The sequence below is a fragment of the Diachasma alloeum genome, unplaced genomic scaffold, assembly GCF_001412515.2.
Source record: "Diachasma alloeum isolate Michigan unplaced genomic scaffold, Dall2.0 Dall_scaffold_00514, whole genome shotgun sequence".
Classification (NCBI taxonomy): Eukaryota; Metazoa; Arthropoda; class Insecta; order Hymenoptera; family Braconidae; genus Diachasma; species Diachasma alloeum.
In genome coordinates this window covers 291,097-300,377 of record NW_021680646.1, presented here as the reverse complement: position 1 = coordinate 300,377, position 9,281 = coordinate 291,097, and the positions used below count along the sequence as shown (strand labels likewise).

The following is a 9,281-nucleotide window of genomic DNA, read 5'->3' as shown; positions in this document are numbered from 1 at the left end:
CCCCATAGAAGTGCTCCATAGTAATTCCAATTACGTGACGAAAAAAATTGTATGAAAAGATCAAATTCCACAACCGACGTCGGTGGTCGAGTGGATTAGATGCAAGTCTAGAGTGCGAAAGGTTGTGAGTTCGATTCCCCGTGGAACCGAATTTTTCAAAGAAAGGCTCCGGCGAACGGGAGGTTGCTAATAGACGAACCGCCTGTACCGGCATGGGTTTTCTATAGTTTCCCCATGCTACTTCGATGTTCTATAGGAGTGCGAATGCGGTACAGTGTAGAATCCACAGCCGCATGCATAGGGTTCGATAGAGTGCCGAATGGGACCCGAAAAAGGAATCCGAGGCTGTAAAAAAAAAATCAAATTCCACTGATTTTTTCCATAAGAGTTTCAAGTAAACATTTTCAACTAATTTCCCAGATATTTCTATCAACTTTTTGCGTGTCCATCGTCGTAAATTCAATATTCATTTCGACAATTACAATTAACATGCATGAAAAATGTCGATGGAAAAACTGATTTGGTTTTTCTAGTAAAAAATTATGGAAATTCTATGAAAACCTCCATTCTTTTTGCGTCCATTTGTCTACAAAGTTATACAGTTCTATAAAACGTTTGTTAATCAAATATTTCTTGATAGAAAAGTGTCAATCGATATTGATTTTTCTGTGTTACATACTCTGCTGAAATTTTTTCTGTAAAAATTCTCGGGTAAAATTTTCAAAGAAGAATAATAATCGCGTTTTTCATATCCTTCTCGCATCCACTCTATACGAAGACTCATCACTCAAAGAAAAAAAGTACTGATTCAAGTCGACGTCGGTTGGATTCTGACCGATTTTTGGTTTGATTCAAACCGAGTAACTCGGACTACGTCAATCCGAATTCCGGCTCTGATATAAGTCGAAAAGTGATTTATTTCAAGTAGAAACAGGTCAAGCCGACATCAATTTAAATCAAGCCGAAAAATCGGTTTGAATCAAACCGACAAATCGGCTTAAATCAAACCGAAAAATCGGTTTGGAACAAACCGAAAAACGGAGTCATTCACTCCGAAATTCTGCCTGTTTTAGGTAGTAAATAGCGACTTGATTCTAGTCGATTTTTCGGTCTAATTCAAGCCGATTTTCGGCTCGATTCACACCGATTTTTCGGTTTGATTGAGACCGATTTGGGTCTATGGGGCTTCGTCAATGGGGAGGAGGTTTGACATGAGGGGATCTTTGTGTGGGACAAGGTGTATAGGGAGGGGAGGAGGTTGTACTAAATTCTCGATGTACAGCCCCCCGTAGTGGACGTTAGCTCGTCGATGAGTTTTTCAAAGATATCTTTAAAACTAAGGGAGATAGCGAATTTTTACTGAAAAATTGAGGCGAGAAGGAGGGTTATGCCTTGAGGGTTCACAGCCAACGACATTGAAAATTGAAAAGCAGAATTTTATGGAGATACTTGGAGCTCCAAATCTTGCACGGGGATTCGCCTAAAATTCTCTCATCTCTATGTCTATGAGTAGCACACCATGACACTTGTGGTGGCCGGTATCATAGTGCTCGAGTTATTTAGATGGGATATAGCCCGTTAAGAGAGACCGCGGGTGGTCCACGTGCTCATTAGTCCATATGCTGTACCTGATCCTTTATTAAGTTCAGACTCCCCGAATTCTAATGTGTTGAATTTATGTTTTTTGGGTCGCTGATTCCGAATCTGTCACTTATTTTTGCAAAATTCCGGCGCTCTACTTGTTATTAACAATTTAATTGTTTAAACGATCATATTGCAGGAACAGTCACAGATAGAGAAAAAAGTTTCGAACAATTCCTTTGCCGCTAAACGCATCGGAGCACGCCAACACCTCGCGCAAGTACTAACGCCTCGTACCCGCTTCGCTCCCACCTCCGATAACTCTGTATCCATCATAGCGAAAAAAGTTATATCACAAAATATGTGTATGTTTACATACCAAACATCTGTTGTTAGAAACTTTTTTCTCTATCTGTGACCGTTTTTGCGATTTGATTGTTTAAACAATTAAATTATTAATAATACATACCCAAGTGGAAATTTCGCTCAGTTCTCCTGGGAGTAAATCAGCTTTAGATCAAACACTGGTTAAAATTTCTTGATTATATTGGGTGCCGTAATAAATTTTTTCGATTTTTTGGTTCACAAAAACAATTTTATTTAAAACAAACGGTACATTATATTTCAATCAAAGTATTTGCCATCTGCAGCTATGACCTTTTCCCATTTTTCGGGCAATGAATGGATTCCACTTTTGGAAAAATCAATAGTTTTAAAGCGATCCCTGAATCCATCCATTTTTTCGCCTCTTCGTACTTTTTGAAATGCTGTTCCACACTGAGAAAAAAAATGTCTAATATCTGAAACATATTTTCTTGAGAGAAGTAAATTATTTTCAATGGCTGAAATCTCAGAATGTGTGCACTTCACAGAACTTGAATAAATTTTCATTCATCACTATCGTTCCGCGTTACGTCATGAATATTTGACATATTGCAATATTGGAAGTGCATAACGAAAAAATCATGAAAACAATAAAGAGTAGAAGATTAACTATTCTCCTACGCGATTTAAGTAAGTTCATTTGCGACAAAACCATACTTCAGTACAAGAATATTTTAAAGCATGAGGCCTTTCTCGGGTCATATGAGTTGAGATGCCTGAGAGAATTAAACAATTGAAGAAAATTTCCTTGTTTTAAGAAAATATGTTTCAGATATTAGAAATTTTTTTTCTCAGTGCAATAATCTGTTTTGCATCGATCAAAACAAATGGTAGTCGGAAAGGACAATGTCTGGTGAATAAGGCGGGTGAGACAAAACTTCCCAGCCGAGCAACTGTAATGTTTCTTTCACAATGTTTGCAGTGTGAGGTCTAGCCTTGTCATGAAGCAAAATCAAGTTCGTGTATCTTTCAGCCCATTCTCGACATTTTTCTCGCAATGCTCGATTCAATGCAGTTCCACTATTTCGATATGTAATATATTCATGATATACTGCGCAACGATAGTGATAAATGAAAATTCATTTGAGTTCCGTGAACCACAAACATTCTGAGATTTAAACCATTTAAAATAATGTACTTCTCTCAAGTAAATATGGTCTACGGATTAGGAAATTTTTCTCTCAGTGTACACACTTGAATTTTTACCCCCGCTCTACAGCATCTTTGCTCCTAACTCAGAACACTACTAAACAAAGATAGGTAGGGCCCGGGAGTATTTCGCTCTGGCTAAACCTATGCAGTTTCCCCTTCCACATGCGCAGTCTAGGTATAATATGTCTATGGGTTTACCTGAAATTTTTATTCACTCGTTTTGATTATTTTATTTTCATAATTTCCGTTTTTTTGTCGGTTTTTCTTAGTTGTATTTAGAACCTCTATGTATTCAGTGCTAAGCACTTTTCGTGATTTCGACACTTTTTGTAAGCAGAACGCTCAGACCCGTTCTTGCTGAGTTTTTTTGAAAAAAAAAATCTCTTTTGGGGAGATTTAACACACTTTCGTAATGATATATCTTTAATCCTGCAATTCATTACGTAGAGAGTAAAGATCGTCCTGAGGGAGTGTTCTTCTGTTATTGTTTTCTGTTATTTTTTTGACGTGGATACGTCTATGTTTTCGTTTTGAGGGGCATTTTGTGCATAGGTAGATATTTACTAACGCCACCTGTTGGCGTATAGGGAAACTAAGTGGGCAAGTACGGAATTGACTTTACCGACTGTCATTAACCGTGGACTTGGGTTGAAACGACGTTTATAGTACGTTTCACGTGGTGATGAGTAGAAGAGAGATACAGTAGAACTGGCGAAAGAGTTCCACTGGGAATTGTAGGTTATGCATCGAGCTCTCATTGTCCCATACTCCTCTCAGTGTAACAATCTCGGCAGTCCTACTGTACATGTAAACAAACATTCTCACGCAGTCCTCACACATTAAAAAGTATTCCCTCAAGACTGTTTAATTATTTTTGCATTTAATCATGGCCCCGCGTTGTAAAATTCCAGGTTGTTGCAATCATTTTATGCGGAGATTTCAAACTCCGATATCTATAGAAACGAATCTCTATTGAATTTCATGAAAGAAGAGTTCAATTTAGAGTGTTGTCAAATTCCCCAACAACTCTAGGCAGTACTCATCTCGATTTAACTTTCACACGTAGTTTGAATATCGAATTATTTCGTTATGTATCATACTTCTCCTATCATCGATCTATACTTAATAAACTCAGTTTGAAATATTAATTCGTATCGTTCTTCTAATTTCCCGAGCATCTACGTAATATAGACGTATCCACGCAAAACTTAAGGCTGTATCAGCGATATAGCCAACGAGGAGCTTTTGTTTTGTGGTGATTCGCCCGTTCTTGTCAATACATATTTTTCTTAAATAATAGGGGAACCTGAGGTAAAGTGAAACGTTTGTCATCGAGTCGGAATTCCACCATTTCTGTTTATAAACATGGATATCAAGCGAAAAATCAAAAATTAAAGATCATAACGTCACGGGTATTCAAGCATCGGTAAACGGCGGATTTATAATCCACCAATCACTTTTGAATATCGACGTGACCTCAGACAATAAGGGTCCATGTCTCAAAAACTTCGGCTAAACAAACTTCGTCAAGAAAACTTGGTCAATGAAACCTCGTCAAAACAACTTCCCAACTGAAAAAACTTGAAACAAAAAAGAATCAGCAATTTAAACCTTAAAAAACTTGAAAAAAACTTTCAAAAACTTGGGAAATGATGCAAAAAAAACAAAAATGGGGCACTAATAACACTTTAATGAATACCCATGGACAAAAATAAGAAAATGGAGAAAAAAATAACTACAACATTAAGTTTCCAACATCGTATGCACGATAAAAACCATTGACACTTGATAACCAGTGATTTGACACAAATTCATATCGTGAAGAATAAATAACACAACTCTTTCCATCCACAATACAAGAAAATAGAAAAAAAAATCAGTCATTTAAAGCACAACATTCGAAGCAATCCCCCTCAAATAATCCAGAATAGTACGTTTACCATAATTCAACACAATTCGTCTCAAACGATTTTCATAGTCCGGATAGCGCTTGCGTTTACGAGACGCTACAACACGCCCAGAATTCCACTGCTCAATGACAACTTCAGTTTTCCCTTGCTCTTCCTTCAAAGCATCAATGAATTTACCAATGCACGGATGGGCAATTCTCACCCTACTACTGAATCCCCGATGCTATGCTTCCACCGCGTTATTGGTTACAACACAGATTTGACCTGTATTCTTACGCCAGACAAGAAAACTGAAAGGTTTTATTGACAGAAGTTCAAATAGACAGAAGTTGAATTAACCACAAGTTCACTTCTCCAAAATTCATTTAACCAAGTTTTTTTGACGAAGTTTTTGAGACGTGCTCCCGACAACACAGCCAACTTTCTACACTTATCCGAAGTCAGTAGCAATGGTATCAATTTTCCCATTATAATCTCCACTAGAGGGCCTAGAAAAATACATCGACACAAATCGCAACACCTGATTCATGAAAAAATTATTTTTCAATCAACTATTGTTTATAAAATTTGAAAAAATTATAATAAGGACTCGAATGATAGATGAAAGCATTTATCAACTCTAAAATGTGCTGGGATATGATAAACAATGCAAAAAAATTAGTAAAGATACTTGGGTGGTAGAGAGGGAAGTTAACTCGCGTATAATATGGCAGTAGTGTACCCGTTCTTAGCGACAGGACGCAACTCCATCCCTTGATAGAAAATTGCTATAGAATATTTTCATACGTGGCATGCCTTCCAGAATCCTCAGTTTCTCAAATTCAGTACCTTGCTTCCGGAGACTAGAAATTTTTGTTGTCTATGTAACATCGTCTTTTCTTGTCACGACTCCAAAAGATTTCATCTCTTCTTGCTCTTAACCTTGTCATATTTTTGCTTCTGAATGAAAGCTTTGTAATCGTCCGTTTTTCATATTTTCTCATGTTGATTGGAACTGACGGAAGATGGTCTGAAATGTACAACATTTTGGCGACCATGTCTGTATGTAAACATGTCAACTGCCACCTTCCCGGTGGCCAATTTGTAGAAAATTGAGTAATTAAGTCGCTGAGGTAATTCCAAAACATCTGAAATTTTATCAGATTATAGGTCTTACTGACCACTAACTTTCTGCAAAATTTCAATCTGATCAGTCTAATAGGTTTGAGAAAAAAACGATTCAGTTTAAATTTTAGAATCTGGATTAAACCTTCAGTCATATTGTAGTATGCATAAGCAACCTTTTTTGTAATAACTGTTCCGGAGTTATTGACGCAGTTCTGGTTATATGCATACACATACATAGACACTCAGTGAAAAATATCATTTCTCCACGTTTCATGAAACCCTGAGTCATTCCCAAGCAAAATTAGAGAATTGAAATGAACGTATTTACAACGCTTCCATTCGGAAGCAAAAACTGGCGAATTTTCTTGTATTTCCTAGAAAAATCTAGAATGTTTTAGAATTCCGATAAATGACCCCATTACATAAAGAACCACAAGGATTTTGTCCCTAAATGCCCCACCCCCATTATGAAATCATAGACGCATCGAATTGATTAGGGGAGGGTAGAGCAAAATGAACACTTTTGACGTTTCTTCAGATTTTTATAACTCCGAAACCCATATATCAATTGAATTCAGGAAAAGCTCATTATAAAAGGAAATAATTGTACTTTCCATGCAGAAGAAAATTATCCCATTCCAGAAACAATTTAGCATGTTATTAATATTGTGACGAGGTTGGACCCTCGTCTAGTTAAAAACGGTAGATAAAAACCGGAAAAGTAATAATAAAATAAAATCAACTAGCTAATGATCACGAACAAATGCGATGGAAACTCTCACCTCCCTCCCTCCTAGTCATTAGTAATTAAAAGAAATAATACGCAATAAAATACGCGAAACCAAGCCGGAGTCATCCCAGAGCCGAGGAAGGACGTTGAAGGACCGAAGGGAGAGCATCCTCCCCAGTGGGAAGCCTTTGGGGTTATGTTGTATCTCAAGGGGTAGTGTGGAACCCAAGAAAACAACCTGAGGAGAAAATGGAACCTAAGAAACGGTGAACCAGTGAAAATAATTGGAAAAGTGGAAACGAGAGGTTGCAATAACTTACCACTGGGGTAAGGTGACAGTTGAGGGTTAGGTTGCCGCGGCTGAATAAGTCATCTAAGCAGAAGTATGGGTACCCGGAATTCACTCGAAAGAACCAGAGGCCAGAGGAACGAGGCCTGGAGATTCCCAGCTGGAGAATTCTCTCCAAGAAACCGTAATTGTTCCGTATACACCTGACAACACCACAATAACAGCGAAGCCGGATGGACAGGAAGGGTCGGTAACTAGGGTCACTGAACTATTGACCTAGTACCAGTTGAATACTAATGTATTCATATTTCAACCACCTGTTGCGTGGGAGTCATCGCAGAACCAATGGGCAGCCCGGACAGGAATTTAAGGAGGATTGATAACTAAGATGACCGTGAAAGCACTGAAAGTTCAAGGCGAACCACCAATCAACCTCAAATTTACATATCTGATTAACCCGGAGAGATACTACATGACAGTTAGGCATTTTCCCATTGGCTGAGAGAATTAGAACAGACGACGAGCCACAACCCGGACCTGGACAACGAAAAATCGGCCATCTTTCGTCACTTTGGATCGTACGGCACCCCTGTGAGGAACACACTGGTGACCACTTTAAACGCAAATTAAAATTATAAGTTTCTGAGCAATTAGAGTGCGCTTTCTCCTACGAGATAGGAGAGTAGGCCCGGACATTCCCTTCGGCAAAGGGAAATTACGACTTGGCAAGCAATATACGGCAAATTAGGCGATTCCAACAATCGAGAGAGAAAACCACGTGTTGTAAGTACCATTGCAGTAATTACGTGCGTGGGGATTTCGAGTGTTGGGAAAAATCATTAATGCGTTATATAGGTGCGATAATTACGAATACACTCGTGCTGCTAAAATCGTGAACACCCGGATTTTCTCTTGGGAAATATTATATCAGAGATTTTTTGAATTATTAATTGCATCATCGGCATCCGATTACGCCATATTGGGTGATAAACCACCGGAAGTTGTTGCTAGTGTAAAATACTAGTTATTTCTAAAATTCCATGAATTCATTGAAATATTCATTAAATTCAATTATAATTGACCCGGATGAGTTTGATTCACCCTAAATTATTAATCGGAGAGATTTAGTTATGGGAAAATCATTTTTCTTTTGAGTTATTTAATTGGTGCGAATTGCCACGTGCTCGAATTTGAAATTATCTCGGTGAATAGTAGCGACTTCGGTGTTATAAAAATTGAGGATAGAATATCCTGAGCCGAGCGATAATATTTTTGTGTTATAAAAATACAGAGGAAATTCCCGGAATTAATTGGTACTAAATTGTATTAATTTTCAACAAATAGATGGATGGTGATAATCCAGACGTGGATTATCACATGATGGTGTAGCATTAGAGAAAGAGTTTCCACACACCATATTGTTGAATAAATTATTATTTTTTTTGTTCTTATATTTTTCGATTTAATTCATTTTCAATTTAATACCTGAATTACTTTGAATTATTTCTAGTACTCTGCTGTATGTAGATTCTTCATGACACAAAACTAAAATTAGTATTTCATTACTTTTCTTTTACTTTTGCTTTTTTTCATTATTATGATTGTCTTCAAGAGTTAATACAATCTTTGGTAATCCCTTTTGGGCCGGAAATAACAAACCGAACAGAATTAGGATTAATTGCAAATAATTATTACGGAGGCAGTCAAGGTAATTATGCTGATTCTTTTTTTTTTTATTGTGATAGCTAACGTGAAATGAGGTCACATAATTCAAAATAACGATTAAGAAGAATCTAAAACGAATAGATTCCATAGTACCCGGATTTCAAACATTATTATTATTTATCTTTTATTATTATTTTGATTATAAGGCCCGAACGGAGTAACAACCGAAGAATATAGCTGTGATTTCATTTCAACGTCACAATATTAAAAAAAAGAAATGGAAAGTGTCCATTTTCCTCCACTTACCCCTACACATCTATATCTGATAAAATTGATTAGTAACAATAATAGTAATCCTTTTTTGTAAGGGGACCGCATCATGCTATCAAGCTGACTTGTGACTGAAAAAAGAACCTTTGCCGGTCCATGTATACGGCGATGTCCCTGAAGACGGGGGGGGGGG

General features: G+C 37.3%; 1 protein-coding gene across 2 annotated transcripts in view; it reads right to left on the bottom strand.

The window, feature by feature from the left end:
- The window catches only part of LOC107042746 (nuclear migration protein nudC), a 318,222-nt gene that overhangs the window by 48,859 nt on the left and 260,082 nt on the right, over positions 1–9,281 (bottom strand). The window lies entirely within an intron of this gene.